The sequence below is a fragment of the Macaca thibetana genome, chromosome 3, assembly GCF_024542745.1.
Source record: "Macaca thibetana thibetana isolate TM-01 chromosome 3, ASM2454274v1, whole genome shotgun sequence".
Taxonomy (NCBI): domain Eukaryota; kingdom Metazoa; phylum Chordata; class Mammalia; order Primates; family Cercopithecidae; genus Macaca; species Macaca thibetana.
In genome coordinates this window covers 127,772,814-127,790,039 of record NC_065580.1, presented here as the reverse complement: position 1 = coordinate 127,790,039, position 17,226 = coordinate 127,772,814, and the positions used below count along the sequence as shown (strand labels likewise).

General features: G+C 39.9%; 1 long non-coding RNA gene across 2 annotated transcripts; it reads right to left on the bottom strand.

The window, feature by feature from the left end:
- Window positions 1-2,153: 2,153 nt before the first annotated feature.
- LOC126950283 (uncharacterized) lies at window positions 2,154-11,224 on the bottom strand. Of its 2 annotated transcripts, none has more exons than XR_007724144.1 (4): window positions 11,130-11,224; window positions 5,416-5,539; window positions 3,252-3,354; window positions 2,154-2,330 (listed from the first exon to the last, which is right to left on the bottom strand). It is a non-coding gene; the product is annotated as an uncharacterized LOC126950283 (long non-coding RNA). The 2 variants fall into 2 exon arrangements; XR_007724143.1 differs by lacking the exon at window positions 11,130-11,224 and adding an exon at window positions 10,792-10,936.
- Window positions 11,225-17,226: the final 6,002 nt, after the last annotated feature.

Sequence of the window (17,226 nt, the reverse complement as noted above, 5' to 3'; positions counted from 1 at the left end):
CAATTTTGAGTCTATTGAGCCTTTATAGGAACATATGAATATCTAATCCTAAAAACTAGAAATAAGCTATCTGTGAAGATGCTTTGTGATGTGCTGTTTTATATCACAGAATGGAATCCATGTTGCGATTCAACAAGTTCAGAACTCTCTTTTTGTAGAATCCAAAAAGTGACATTTCTGAACCTATTGAACCCTTATAAGAAAATATAAATATCCAGCACTAAAAACTAGAAACAAGCTATCTGTGAAAATACTTTGGGATGTGCTGTTTTTTATTACTAAATTGAACCTGTATTTTGATGAAACAAGTTCCAAACATTCTTTTTGTAGAAACTGAGAAGTGACATTTTTTAGCTAATTTAGCCTTATAGCACATATGAATATCCTACCCTTAAAATTAGAAACAAAGTTCTCTATGAAAACACGTTGTGATGTGGTGTTTTGTATTACAGAATGGAACCTGTGATTTGATTCCACAAGTTCAAAACACTCTTTTTGTAGAATCTAATAAGAGACATAGATGAGCTTCTTGAGCTTTTATACGAACATACAAATATCCAGTGCAAAAAACTAGAAACAAGCTGTCTGTGATAATGCTGTGTGATGTGCTGCTTTATATCACAGAATGGAAACTATGTTTTGATTAAATAAGTTTGAAACACTTCTGCGTAGAATCTAAGATGTGACATTTCTGAATCTATTGAGCCCTTACAAGAAAATACAAATATCCAGTCCTAAAAACTAGAAAATAGCTATCTGTGAAAATGCTTTGTGTTTTGCTCTTTTTTCTTTTTTATCACAGAATGGAACCTGTGTTTTGATTCAACAAGTTTGAAACACTCTTTTTGTAGAATCTAAAAAGTGATGTTTCTAAACCTATTGAGCCTTTATAAGAAAATACAAATATACAGTCCTAACAACTAGAAACAAGCTATCTGTGAAAACTGTTTGTGGTGTGCTGTTTTATATGACAGAATTGAACCTTAATTTTGATAAATCAGGTCCCAAACTCTCTTCTTGTAGAATCTAAGAAGGAACATTTCCTAGCCTATTAATTTGTTATAGGAACTTATCAATATCCAGTCCTAAAAACTAGAAACAAGCTATCTGTGAAAATGCTTTGTAATGTGCTATTTTATGTCACAGAATAGAACCTGTGTTTTGATTCAATAAGGTCAAAATATGATTTTTTTAGAATCTAAGAAGTTACATTTCTGACCTACTGAGCCCTGATAAGAAAATATGAATATCTGGGCCTAAAAACTAGTAACAAGCAATCTGTGAAAGTGCTTTGTGATATGCTGTATTATGTCACAGGATTGAACTTGCATTTTGATAAAACAGGTTCCAAATGCTTTTTTTTGTAGAATCTAAAAAGTGACATATTTGAGTATATTGAGTCCTTTTATAGCAACATACAAAAATCCAGCCCTAAAAACTAGAAACAAGCTATGTGTGAAAACACTTTGTTATTTCCTATTTTATATAGCACAATTGTACTTGTGTTTTGATTTAAGTTCAAAACACTCACTCTTTTTATAGATTCTAAAAAGTTGTTTCTGAACCTATTGAGCCCTTATAAAAAATATGAATATCTAGCCCTAAAACCCAAACATTCTGTCTGTAAAAATGCTTTGTGATGTGCTATTTTATATCACAGAATTAAACCTGCATTTTGATGAAATAGGTTTCAAACACTTCTTTTGTAGAATCTAAGTGACATTTCAAAGTCTATTGAACCTTTACAGAGACATATGAATATCCAGTTCTAACATAATCTATTTGTGAAAATGCTTTGGGATATGCTATTTTATATTACAGAATGGAAACTGTTTTGATTCAACAAGTTTGTAACAGGCTTATTGTAGAATCTAAGAAGTGATGTTTCTGAACCTATTGAGCTTTTGCATAAAAATAGAAATATCCAGCCCTAAAAACTAGAAATAAGCCATTTGTAAAAATGCTTTGTGATGTAGTGTTTTATATCACAGAATTAAACATGCGTTTTGATGAAACAGGTTCCAAACACTCTTTTTGTAGAAGTTAAGAAGTGGCATGTCTGAGCCTATTGAGCTTTCATAGGCACATACAAATATCCAGTACTAAAAGCTAGAAACAACTGAGTAAATGCTTTGTGATGTGCGACCTTATATCAAAGAAAAAAAACCGTGTTTTGATTTAACAAGTTCAGAACACTTTTTTTAATAGTATTTAACAAGTTCACAACTAAATCAAAATGGAGCATCTGGGAGGCAGGGGATTGCTCCTTGTCTGACTCCTTCCATGGGAGACAGGATTCTTCGAGAGCCTTTCTTGGCAGAAGGCATGACCTGAAAAAGCCAACACATGAAAAATCATATGTTGAGTGAGTCCAAGTGTTGTGGAATCATCTGCATCAGCACTGAAAGATTCCATAACTGTGGGGAGGAAGGCTCCTTAACTCTCATCTATAGTAATCCTCTACCCGCCACTGCAGCTCTTGAATGTCTTAAATCATTGTCCTATGGTTTAGAATTACTTTCATCAGATAAAGCACCATTTTCAGTATGATTTTAAATAATCTGTAATGTTCCTGTTATCTCATAACTGTACCCTATGTAAATCTATATATAGAAAACATTTTTCACATGGTTATAAAAGTACAGTATGATCAAAGGTATTGCTATAATGATTCCTCCTGCTTTACTTAATGCTTGATGGTTTCTGAGTTGACAATTTTCTTGCCTATTCTCAATATGTACCTAATTCATCCTTCACTTGTCATCTTTTATCATAAAGCTCTATTCTCATTGTATTAATGTCTTTGCCATATTTCACAGGGCAGAAAAAGCTGGGCTTCTCAACAGACACGGTCAGTTTGAAGAATGTGGTTGATCCTACAACAACATGCTTTTCTTTCTTTTTTTTTTTTTTTTGAGACGGAGTCTCACGCCTGTAGTCCTAACAACGTGCTTTTCTAAGGATGACAAAAACTCACACAATCCCTAGAAAGGCTAGTATGAACCTAGATTCCACACAATCTGACCTGCATTGGGGCCAGGAGATGTTTCCCTGCTTCACACGCTTTGGTCACTGGTAAATCCTAAGGTACTTTGTTTTCCCTTGTGTGAATTATCTCTCTCTTTATATATGTCTTCTGACCATTTGTTTCTATTTCTGTGTTAACTGTGTCTAAACATTGTACAAAGGTTGAAAACAAAACACTCCAATGGAGGTTTCCCAAGAGGCTGGTGTTCAATTTCTGAACTCACATGTAGCTGTGTTTTTTTTTCCATAATCAATTTTACATTTCCCTCTGCCTCTGACAGCTGTCTCTTGTTTTCTGCTCACTCACGTTCTTTCATTCTCAGCTTCCTGAGGTGAGAAGGGAAATACATGCACATGATTCACTAGCCCATGTGGGATTCTCTCTTCCCTTCTGACATCTGAAGGCCATCATTCAAAGGTCCTTTGCCAACCTTCCCATAAGTGAAGCAAATGATCCTCACAACTGGAGGAAGAATTGACACCCTCCATTGAGGGACAAAGAAAAATCACACTCTGGCCTCCTAGCAAGTCACCTGTTATTTCCAAATCATCATAATAGCTCTATATTCCTATTCTTCAGTAAGTAAGGACTATTACAAGCTTCTGTGAGATTTACTATGTCTGCTTCTGGGGTCAGCCTTGTGCTTGACACAGCAAAAGCTCATTTTAGTTTAGTGTGGAAAACCAGACCTCACCAACTCATCAAAACTAACTCCATCAGGATAGAGTAGGGATCGCTACTCATCTTACTCCTCCTGTGGGAGACCTGATTCTCCATCAGAGGCTAATGCCAAAATCCTGACAATCAGTCTTAGAGAGATCCTCCCAGACCGTGGTGTCATTAACCCTGCAGTTCACTACTGTACATTTCCATAATTCAGGAACGGAACTCTTATCATCGACTTTAAAGATCTTTATTGAGAGAGAAGGCTAATTTGAGTGCTGTGCACATATACTGAATTAGAAATGATCTAAATGGCTACTTAGTCAGGGTGTTATGTCCTGAAAATTGGTGACAACTGCGTATCATCCACCCTGGTGTTGAGCAACGTTAACAAGATTCGGTTCACAGAGATGAGTGCAGAAAAAGAAAATGGCCTAAAAAGGTAGGTTTGCTGTGTTGCCTTCACACTACTTGATTCATGGTTCTGATTCTAAGGATCTCACTTGATACTTGATTTCATATGAAGGACGTGTAAAATTCCAAGAACTCTAGGAAACATGAACAATAACACTTTAAAGAGAAAGTTAATGTACTTGTTTCTGACCACCCAGGCCATCCTTCAACACATGCTACCTGGAGTGACCTCAAGCAAGGAGTGTGTTGTGAGGTGCTAAAGCTGAAATGGGAACAGGGTCCTGTCCTCACCCTAAATGAGGTCACAGTTTAATGCAAGTGAAAAGCTAGTGAGGACATCACTACTTCTGCTGTGCCCTTGGAAACTAGAAACACAAAACCTGAGTCCGGAAGGAATCTAAGGAAGCATTCTGCTCTTGAGTAGACACGAGTGCATCTGAAGTTTCTGATCTCCTGTGAGAACAATAGGAAACACCAGACAGTATATAAAACCCATAATTTAATTCATCAGATTGCTAACACAGAAGTGAACGGACATGAAGCTGAGATGGAGAAGAAGAAAGCCCAGGAAGAAGGTCAGCCTCACATTTGGAGCCCATTTCCCTGAGTTTCATCATTGGATTCTGAAAGGGACGACTGAGATGCAAAGAAGCAGAGCAGCTTTTGCACACATGCATGGGATTAGATGGAAACAAAGTGGATTGAGGGTCTGCCAATCAGACCCCTCTGAAGTCCACTGGCTTTGGTTGGAACCCAGAAGAGTTACACACCAGCAATAGAGATGGACAGGAAGTACCCTGGTCTTTGTAGGGGCTGAGCCTGCACTGATGGCCTCAATTGCTGAGTATATAGAGGGCGTCCAGGTGTGCTAGGAACCCTGGCCATGCCCCAGAAGTAGACTCCCATCTTTTCCGCAGCAAGATAAAATGCTACTAGGCTTTAATTCATCGCTAAATATTATTAGTCAGCATCTCACAATTAATTTAAAAAGACTATTCATATGGCAGAAAAATACAATGTCATATGACCAAAATCTAAGAGGGTGATAATGAATCCAGAGGTGACCCAAGCCTTAAATTGAACAATACCAGTACCAGTACTTTTCTTCCCCCTAAAAAATTATAAACAAGAATATAGGAAGGAAAAGAAAATACGAAGACTGAACTAACAAAGCAGGCAGAAAAAACTCAATTTTATCCTCACTGAATTTGCCACAAATATTGCAGAAAATATTCTCAAGGACATTACAGTTGTCTACTTTCTTTGGGACATGGTTCATACAACAGTATTTGTGTCAATGAATATCTTACTCTTCCTTGGCAATCTTTCTTTATCTGTAGATTGTGTAATTGCCGAGCTTCATTGTCACCTTTTGGACTTCAGCTTCTATAGATCTCCATTAAGAAAAGACGTCTTGCAGGTCAGTTTTAATTCCTGAAAAAGATAAACCCCTTTTCTTTGTATGCATACAAATGGACCTGAATCCTTGGTTCAGATGGGAAGAGAAGAAGGTGAGAAATCTGAGGGCAAAAAGCTGTTTTTTCCTTTTCCAGGGCAAACTCATTTTCATGCTGTGGGGACTCTGACCGACAGCATATCTTCCTGGCTATGGACTTCCTGGCTATTGGACTTCCAGGCTTTCCACTGTTAATCCATGGATTCATCATTTACATTTCATGACTTTAAGAAAGACTTGAGAGAAGACATTTAGCAGACAATAATTATGCAATGACCTGAATATACTTCAAATAACTGAACTGTAGACTTCAATATGGTTAGATGGTAATTATCATCTAATGTTATGAATATTTTACCACAGGTTAAAATGTTTCACAATGTGAAAAGGAAGTAATTACCTTCAGTTCTCTGAGTTCTAGAATTTGTAACATTTCACCCCCTGCTTTTTCCTGATCTGCAGCAGAGCATCTTTCTTCTGTTTCTGCTCTGTTCAAAGTCCACTTTCCATTCCCTGACACCAGCTTCACTGCAGCTGGTTTAAACCTAACACAAAATATTCTCACCAATTAGTGAATTCTCACAAGGAATTCCATATAGATATTGTATGATCTTAATCTTCTAAGACATGAAATACTTGTTTTCATCATAGCCAAGATGCAATGCAAATCCTGTCACAGATGTGGGTTATATGCCTCTGAAATTCAAGAGTTATTTATTGAAATAGCATCTTTCAAGTTCTTTGTAGGATTTTTTTTCCTGATTTTTGCACCTAGAATAGAAGCAAATACTGTACCAGGATTTTGATAGAAACAATGGGTGATCTAAAAAGATGAAAGAGCAACCACATCTATCCCACAGCCACTGCTCGGTTTCAGGGGAAAAGTAGCTGGCCCAGTTCAGAGCTAGGAGAAATGTCATACATATGAAATAACGAGAAGCAAAGAAACATTGTGAGGCACCCACAACCTCCCTGCCTAGGAGATAATGGGATAGATGACTAGATAACAAGGACAAAGATGAGAAGGTGCAAAGATGTCTAAGTCAAACAGCTCAACTGAACTTTTCTTAATGGAATACTTAAAAAGTGGTTCAATCCAAAACTTTCTCCAATTTACACTGAAAATTCTCTGTTCAGGACTAAGTGGGGTAGAGACTGTTTAATGTACCTAGATATCTTCATAACTTATATATTTTCTGTTTTCTACGTATCATGAAGGGTAGTGCTGAATGATGTGTAATTATCTGAGTTGTAAAAATAAAACATTCTTCCTCTTTCCTTGAATATAAAAAATTATTGTGGTATTAGTATTTTTTATAAGTCATTGTTCAGAAGAAGGTTCAGCCCCTAGACACCCAGACACTTTTACTATACTGAACAGCAAAAGAAAATGTAGAGCTCAGTTCACCCAATAAATAAAAACGCTTAAAAGCTAAATTATGGCACAACTTAGCAGCCAAATGCTTACCAAGTCCAGACTTTTGACATACTGATCTCTCTCCAGCTGCAACCAGGAACATGCACTTTGAATGATATAATTTGAAATTACCACTTATTACCATGTCCAGACACACTTCTTATTTATTATTTAGAGGGTTTTCTCTTCCTCATGAGACACAGTGCACTTCTTTTTTTCACCTTCCTGCAGTTTGTTGCCTCTTCCCTATAATCTCAGAGGAATTTTGTGTCAGGAAAATTGTTTGTTCCTTGGGCTCTTTAATTTCCCCTAAAAAATCATGTGGTGCCCCTCTAAATTACCTACATCTCCATCTCACTCTGCCCTGAGAAGAGGGTGCTCTTTAAGCATCAAGAATCTGGCTCTTCTAGCAGTCTCATTTTTTGGCTGGCTCCCATGTTTATGCCTGTTAATAGGGTTGTATGTTTTCTTCTCCTGTTAAACTGTCTGTTGTCAGTTTATTTCTGCAGTGAACATTTAGAGAGAAGAGTAGAAGCTTTCCTTCCATCCGTACCATAGAACTACAAGGCAGAAAAGTTTAGAAATAATTTTCTATTTAAGTGGTGAAACTTCATGCCTTATTTCTGATAAAGAACACAAAGGTAAAAAAAAAAACTTATTTTTGCCTGACAGCTCTGTTGACGTTCTATTAACACCAACTTATTTAATTTTCATAATGTTAATGGCAGAGTTTTTATAATTCTTATGCTAATAAATATTTTCCGTGATTTTTTTTCGTAAAACCAAATATCCATAATGATAATGGCTTCTGATTACACTCTTACATAGATTCCTCAGGACTTAGCTGTATGTTCTTGAAAACATCTTAATGTTTCTTTCAAGATAGTGACCTAAACAGAGAGCCATTCAACAGGTAGGACTACGCATATGCTGAGTCCTAAATGGAAAGAATTGAATTAGAAATCCATGCAACAATGGGAATAATTTCAGAAACATTGTGTTGAGCAGAATAAGGCAGACACAAAAGAGTACCTGTCACATGGCCTGCATCTATATATGTGAAATTCTAGATTAAGCAAAATTAACCTATGATGAGAAAGGGATTGGCTGGGAAGGAGAGTTTACTTTCTGGGATGACATAATATTGTAGATCTTGAAAGGGGGTGGGGGTAGGCTGGTTTCAAAGTTAGTAAACTTACACTTAAGATTTGTATATTTTCTTCTATGCCACTGTTCTTTAGAAGAAAATTTTATTAAAAAATACTGAATTTCAGTTAATGTTAGTCTTGCTAAACCATTCAGTGTGAAGTATGTTGATGTCTCCAATTTAGTTGGAAATACATCTAAAATAAGATGGGGTGATGAGTGGATGGAGGAATGGAAAGATGGGGTAGATATGTGTTAAGTCATGTTCATTAAAGTGTTAACAAATCAATGCTATATGTATGAACGTTTTTATAATAAAATGTTAACGGTAATTGCAAAAGTCACTTGTCTCATGTCAATGATTTTTCAACAAGAGTTCCAAAATAATTATTATTTATGTTCTATATGTTTAAACAATTTTAAACACAAAATCAATTGGATGTTTTCCCTGTCAATTGATCATGGAGTTGGAAAACGCAAGGATACACAGAAAAATCTTGCAAAGGTGCTGGTTTTGGTTTTCAGGACAAAGACCAAATGGAAAAATGAAGCCTCATGTCTCTCTCTTAGGCAGAGGATAGACGCACGGTCACATGACCATACAAAGGAATTTTACTTAGTAATAAAAAAGAAGAAACGATTAATATGTAAAATGATATGGATCAATGTGAAAATGATTTTTCTGACTTTACAGAATCCAGAACATCAAAAATACCTGTCCTGTACGATTCCATTACATGAAATGGCAGTTCAGGGGAAGGATAATAGAATGGAGGGAGAAGGACAGATGAATTAGAAAGGGGGAGAAGAAAACGTTGGAGAGGGAGGAATGTGTTTATTATCTTGAATCTGGAATGTGGTGGTGCTTTCACTGCTGTATCTATGTGTAAAAGTCAGCAAATTGTATTCTTTAAAAAGATGCTATTTACTATACAGGACATTACAAAACTTAAACTGTAGGAAGGAAATCTGATACCCAAACTATTAGTTTTTATTTATCTGATAAAAACATTGCAAATATTAAAAAAAAATAATTACAGAACTTTACACAGAAATTTGTAATTCAATGTAAAATGAATATAAAAAATACAAACTTAAAAAAAAAAATACAAACTTACAATGGTCAGGAAGCCAAGGTCTTCTCACTTGGACTCGGGAAGGGGAACATCACACACGGGGCCTATCATGGGGAGGGGGGAGGGGGGAGGGATTGCACTGGGAGTTATACCTGATGTAAATGACGAGTTGATGGGTGCAGCACGCCAACATGGCACAAGTATACATATGTAACAAACCTGCACGTTATGCACATGTACCCTAGAACTCAAAGTATAATAATAATAATAATAATAATAATAAAAAGAAAAGTCAAAAAAATAGAAATAATAAATAAATAAATAAATATTTAGAATTTTGTTGTACATTTTGTGTAATATATCTAAAAATATGCCAGCACTGTTTGGAAAAATAAGAAAAATATAAGAAAAAAATCTTAAAGTTATAGATAAAATTATTACATAAAGATATGTTTATATATACACAAAACTGAGAGTGGACAGCTGCTATAATAATACATGGGTTATAGTCCAACAACAATAATCAGATTGTTGTTTAGCACAAGTTTCTAAAAACACTAACCTAAAAAATTAATGTTTACTTGCTGCTGAAACAGGGGACTTTATGTCAGATTTTCAAAGTCTATAAATATTATCATAACATAGTCTTCTTGGAATTATCATTAATACTGTGAGAATTGAAGTTAGTTAAAAACACAATACCAGGTCACCAATAACAAAAGTTCACCTTCATATGTTAGAGCATTACACCCAAAGCAAGCAGTAGCAACTTGGAAAATCCATATGGAAAGCAATACAGACTTTCTGGAATGAATGGCCACCACCAAAAAAGGTACAGATACTATTTTACAAAGACCAGATTTACAAGCATTGGGAGAGAAAATAAATTCAAAATGTAATTCAGACCAATCCACACACCAAGACTCAGTTTTGTGCATATAAACCCTCTCTAAAAAGCAACTTCTGAGCTCTGCAGTACTTTCGCCTTTAGCCTCACAGAGGAGGTGAGTAAAGCCTGGGCTCCTGGGAGGAATGCATTTCTGTACTGAAAGGAAGCAGGAGCTCTGAACACAGCTGTTAAAGATGTGAATCAGATGCACATGAAAGACAAGTGCCATCATAAGAGGTGGTGAAACTCACAATCTTAACATTCAGCTGGGCCCTGTTACAAAACTCTCTGTACCACCCAAAAAGTTTATACAATACACGCTCATGTTTTAAACTATGTGAGCTTTGTACAAATATGCAAACTCAGAACCTTACCTATTGTCCTAAGCCTAGCTATGAGAGGCAAATATCTCCTATTGGTTGAATTGCAGTATAAACTTAATTATCAAGCCTGAGAACTGAAGCGTGGTATATGTCATAATCCCACTTGTGGGCAAAAATCTAGGCAGGGGGGTAATATCCTTTAGGTGCTGTGGCAAGCAACATGTTACAATGCCCTCTCCAGGCAGGCCCTCAGAAGGAGGGTAACGTTATCTTGGTGCTGGACCTAGCAATAGGACACAATTCCACATGTGGAAAAAAACCTAGCCAAGAGATAAAAGATAAAACACCTACAGAATGGGCCCAAGATATGTCAAAATACCTTCTGTGGCTCTGGCACATTCAGGAAAGTCACATCATCAGGGTGCTGGGACCAGCAATATGTCATAATTCCCTCTTTATGCAGGACCCAGGCAGAAGAGTGACATCATCTGGGTGCTGGGCCCAGCAACACGTTAAAATTCCCTTTTTGTGGGCCTGGTTCAGGAAAGAGGAGAGTCACATCACCTAAGTGCTGCTCAGCAATGTGTCCCAATCCCTGCATTATAAAGGCCCAGGTGGAAGAAGAGAGTCACATCACTTAGGTCATGGGCTTAGAGATATGTCCCAATGTCCCCAATAGGCAGGGTTCAGGCAGAAAAGGAAGGTCATATCACCTACATGCTTCTCGAGGTATATATCACAGTGTCACATGTGGGCAGAAATTAGGCAGAAGCGCCACATCACCTGGGTGCTGGGTCTTGGATATGTCACGGGCTACCTTAGGACAGGACCCAGGCAAGAGAGTTACATCACCTAAGTGCAGCTTCCACCCTTATGTCACAATGCTCCATGTGGACAGAGCCCAAGCAGGGGGTCACATCACCTAGGTAATGTGCTCAGAGATATGTCACAATACCCTCCTTGGGGAATGGCCCAGGCAAAAGAGTACCATCACTTCTCTGCCTGGCCTAGACACATATCATTATTCTCCCTGTGTGCAGGGCTTATTTGAGAAAGGAGAGTTACATCACCTAAGTGGTGGACACAGTGATATGTCACAATGATTTCTGTCATCATGGTGCAGGCAAAAATGTAACATCACCTGGGTGCTGGATCCAGTGATATGTCACAATCCTTACTGAGAGAAGGGGCCAGCAAAAATGTTACATGACGTAGAGGTTAGCCCAGGTAAATATCACAATCCCACATGTGGGGTGGAACTAGCTTTTTGAGTCAAATTACACAAGCACTTGGCAAAAACTTATATAACAATCACACTGGCAGAAAATTCCAGGAATGAGGTTTACTATAGCACACATGTCCTGTTTTTATGTATGACAGTTGGCTTCATTTACGTGAGAGAGTGACAGTCTTTACTGTCAGCTGGGTGTGCAAATGAGACTCACAATTTCACCTGTGTGCTGGGCCCTGTTGTGACACTCTCTATACAATCCAAAAGCTTTGTAAAATATGTGTGGGTGTTGTAGGCTTCTGTGAACTTTTTAGCAGAAAAAGATCCAGGACATCACTCCTTCCTACTGGCTGGGTTCACATATGAGAGTCATTATCATGCCTGTGGATGTGCCTAGGTATATGTCACAATCCCCTCTGTGGTTTTGGGACAGACAGGACAGCCACATCACCTAAATGCTAGGCCAGAAATATTCCAATATTATCCTTGTAGGCAAGGCCCTGGCAGAAAATTCACATAACATGGGTGTTAGGCCCAGCTCTGGGGCACAATGCCTCTTGTGGGCAGTGTCCAGGCAAGGGAGGGGATTCATATCACCTAAATGATGGGCCCAGAGATATGTCACAATGCTTTGTGTGGACAGGGTTCAGGCAAGACAGTCATATCATTTCGAAGCAGTGCTTAGAAATGCTACAATCTCCACAGGAAGCAGGGTTCAGGCAGGAGAGGAGAATCATGTAACCTAGATGACGGTATAAAGATATGCTACAATCCCCCCTGAGGACACTGTTAAGCGAGTCAAATCGCTAAGGAGCCTGGCCCTGGTATATGTCAAAATCTCATGTGTGAGCTAGACCTAGGAAGGATTATTAAATCACGCAGGAGCTGGGCAAAGGTATATGTCACAAAAACACCTGTGGAAAGGTCCAGAGACAAAAGTCACCATTCTGAACGTGTCCTGGCTTCAGGTATAAGAGGACTGGTCCCAGGTATATGGCATAATATCACCTGTGGGTAGGGAGAGGGTAGAAAAGCCACATCGCCTGGGTGTGTGGGTCCGGTGAGATGTCACAATCCTCTTTGTGCGCAGGAACCTGGCAGAAGAGTCACATCACCTGGATGCTGGTTTCAGGGATATATCTAAGTCCCCCCTTTGCACAGGGCTTAGGCAAGGGAGGGGACTCACTTCACCTAGGCAATTGGCCTAGATATATGTCACAATGGCTTTTATGTGCAGTACCAAGGCAGGAGAGTGACCTCACATTGGTGCTGGGCTGAGCAATATGTCAAAATCTCCCCTGTGGTCAAGGCCCAGGCAAGAGAGGAGAAACATCGCTTAGGTGCTGAGCCAAGTGATATGCTACAAAGCTTCCTGTTGGCAGCGCTCAAAAAGGAGAGTCATGTCACCTGGGTGCAGTACCCAGTTATGTGTCACGATGCACCACAAGTGCAGGGACAAGGCAGTAGAAGGGAGTCACATCACTTACGTGATGGACCTAGAGATAAGCCACAATGCTCTTTGAAGGCAGGGTTCAGGCAGAAAATTCACATCACCTGGGTACTGGTCCCAGTGATATGTAAAATTTCTCTTTGTAGGTAGAACCTAAGAAGGAGTTTTATAGGTTAGGTGCTTGTTCCATGCATCACACAATTTCACCTGTGGTCTCGGTTTAGGAAGGAGAGTCAAATCACTCAGGGGCTGGGCAAAGTTATATGTCCCAGTCACACACTCAGAAAGGTAAAGAAATAAGTTTCACAGTCCCACACAGGTCTTGGCTTCGGGTATGAGAGTCAACACCTCCTGTGAGTTTGGTAGACATACAGGAGTCACAGTCTCAACAATGGGAAAGATCCATGTGTAAGAGCCTCAATCCCAGTTGAAGATTGTGTTCCAGTAGAAGAGTCACAGCCTCACAGGTGTGCTGAATCATAGTTCAGACGTCACCAAACCAACTGTGGGTCAGATCCATGTATGAGAGTAACAATTTCAGCCTTTGACTGCTTTTTATGTGTGAGATTTAGTACCTCACTCATAGGCTCTGTTTATGTATGAGAATGACAATTGTGTCAGCTGGATGTGCATCCAAGAGTCACAATCTCACCTGGTTGCTGGTCCCTGTTATGACACTCTTTGTACCACTCAGGCTTTATATAATATGCCTAAGTGTCATAATCCTCTGTGAAGTTTATACAAATGGAAGAACCAGGATTTTACCCTTGGCCGTAAGACTGGCTATGAGAGTCAAAATATCTCTACGGGCTGGGTCCAGGAATAAGAGTTATTATTGTGCATGTGAGCTGAACCCAGGTATATGGCACAATTTCTCCTGTGGGCAGGGACAAGGCAGAAGAGTCACACCACCCAGCTAAAGTCTCAAGTAGTATGTCACTAATCCCATTATAGAAAGGGTTTAAGAAACAGAGAAGAATCACACTACCTAGTTGCTGGGCTCATAAATATGTAATAATCCCCTCTCGTGGCAGAGTGCAGAATAGAGAGGAGACATATACAGCCTAGGTTTTGCACCCAGCCATATGTCACAATTCCTTTCGTAGGCAGGACCCAGGCAGGAGAGGAGAGTTACATCACCTAGACGCTCGTTTCAATGATATTTCCAAATGTTCTCTGGGGGCAGGGCACAAGCTGGAGAGACACATCACCTAGCTGACAGGCCCAGATATATGTGATAATATCCCCTGCTGACAGGGCCCAGGCAGAAGAGTCGCACTACTGTGATTCTGACCCAGTGATATGTAACAATGCACCCATGGAAAGGAATTTGAGGAATGAAGTCTCAACACCTGGGTACTAGGCCCAGTGATATGATACAACCTCATCATCTTTGAGGGTGACAACTTTAACTTTTAGCTGAGTGTGTGTATTAGAGTCACAATCTCACATGTGTGCAGGGCCAATGTATAACCCTCTCTATGACATCTGAGGGCTTTATAAAACCTGCATGAGAGTTGCAGACCTCTCTGAGGCCCATGTGCTCAAATGGACTCACAATTTTACACGTTGCCCTAAACCCAGGTTTGATAGTCAACATCTCTCCTATAGGCAAGGTTAAGGGAGAAGACCCATTATTACGCCTGTGGGCTGGGTCCAGAACTGCATCACCATCCCACCTGTGGCCAGATCCACATATAAAAGTCACAATTCCAACTTTGTGCTGTATTCCCTTGGTAGACTCAGGACCTCAACAGTGGGCACTGTAAACGTGGGATGGTGACAATTTTTAATTTCACCTGGGTGTGTGTAATCGAGAGTTCCAATCTGAACTTTTTGCTGGACACTGTTAAGAAACTCTCTACCACCAAAGAGTTGATACAATGTAAGCTAGCGTTGTAAGCTTCTGTGACTTTGGTACAAATATGCAACCCAGGACCTTACCTATTGCTCTAAACGTAATGATGAGAGGCAAAACATCTCCTATTTGCTGAATCCCAATATAAGTTTGATCATCATGCCTGTGAACTGAAGTCAGGTATATGTCATAATCCCATTTGTGGGCAAAAAACTAGGCAGGAGGGTAACATCACTTAGGTGTTGTGCCAAGCAGCATGTCACAATGCTTTCTCTAGGCAGGGTATAGGAAATTGGGCCACATTAACTGGGTGCTGGACCCAGCAATATGACGCCATCTCACGTGGAAAAACCCAGCCAAGTTATAAGAGCCAAAACACCTACATAATGGGCCCGAGATATGTCAAAATACATTCGGTGGCTCCAGCACAGGCAGGAGAGTCACATCATAAGAATGCTGGGCCAAGCAATATGCAATATGCCATAATTTCCTCTTTATGCAGAACCCAGGAAGAAGAGTAACATCATCTGGATGCTGGGCCTTGCAATAGGTCAAAATTCCTTTTTTGTGGGCATGGTTCAGGAAAAAGAGGAGAATAACATATTCTGAGTTCTGGGCTCCTATTGTGAAGGTTCAGGCAGAAAAAGAGGGTCACATCATCTAGGTCATGGGCTCAGAGATATGTCCCAATGTCCCCAGCAGGCAGGGCTCAGGCAGACGAGGAGAGTTCTATCACATAGGTGCTTCCCTAGGAATATGTCACAACGTAACATGTGGGCAGAGACCAGACAGAAGAGCCACATCACATGGGTGCTGGGTCCTGGGACAGGTCACAAGGCTCTCTTAGGACAGCACCCAGCCAAGAGAGTTACATCACCTACGTACAGGTTCTCTGCTCATGCCACAGTGATCCATGTAGGTAGGGCCCAAGGAGGGAGTCACTTCATCTAGGTGATAGGCCCAGAGATATGTCACAATGTCCTCCATGAAGCATAGCCCTGGTAAAAGAGTACCATCACCTGTGTGCCTGTCCTAGAAATATGTCACTCTCCAGGTTGGCAGGGCCTAAGCAGGAGAGTCATATAACCTAGGTGAAATGCCCAGAGATATGTCACAATGTCCTCCTTTGGGCATGGCTCTGGCAAAAGAGTACTCTTGCCTGTGTGTCTGGCCTTGCAATATGTCACTATCCTTCCTTTGTGCAGGGCCCATTCCAGAGAGGAGAGTTACATAACCTATGAGGTGGACAGATACCCTGAACCCAGGTATGACAGTCAACGTCTCTCCTATAGGCTGGCTTCAGGGATGAGACCATTATTATGCCTGTGAGCTGGGTCCAGAAATGAGTCACCATCCCAACTGTGACCAGAATCACTTATGAAAGTCACAACTCCAACTTTGTGCTGTCTTCACATGTTAGACTCAGGGCCTCAACAACGGGCTTTGTAAATGTAGGATGGTAACAACTTTTACCTTCACCTGAGTGTGTAGTTGAGAGTCACAATCTTAACTTTTTGCTGGGCCCTGTTATGAAACTCTCTGTACCACCCAAAAAGCTTTTATCATATGAGTTAGTGTTGTAAACTTCTGTGAGCTTGGTACAACTATGCAATGAAGGACCTTACCTATTGATATAAACCTGGTGGTAAGAGGCAAAATATCTCCTATTGGCTGAATCCCAATATAAGCTTGATAATCATGCTTTTGAACTGAAGAAAGGTATATGTCATAATCCCATTTGTGGGCAAAAAACTATGCAGAATGTTAACATCACTTAGGTGCTTTGCCAAGGAATATGTCACAATGTTCTCTCTAGGCAGGGCCTAGGAAAGAGGCTCACATTAACTGATGGCTGGAGCCAGCAATATGATACAACCACACGTGGAAGAAACCCAGCAAAGTGATGAGAGCCAAAACACCTACAAAATGGGCCAAAGATATGCCGAAATACCTTCTGTGGCTCTGACACAGACAGGAGAGTCACATCATTAGGGTGCTGGCCTAAGCAATATGCTGTAACTCCCTCTTTATGCATGACCTCTTTACGCATAATTCCCTCTTTATGCAGAAGAGTAACATCAACTGGGTGCTGGGCCCTGAAATACGGCAAAAGTCCTGTTCATGGGTGTTGTTCAGCAACAAGATGAGAATCACAATACCGAAGGCTGGGCTTATCGATATGTCACAATCTTCCCAGTATAAAGGCCCAGACAGAAGAAGAGAGTCCCATCACTTAGGTCAGGGGCTCAGAGATATGGTCCAATGTCACCAGTAG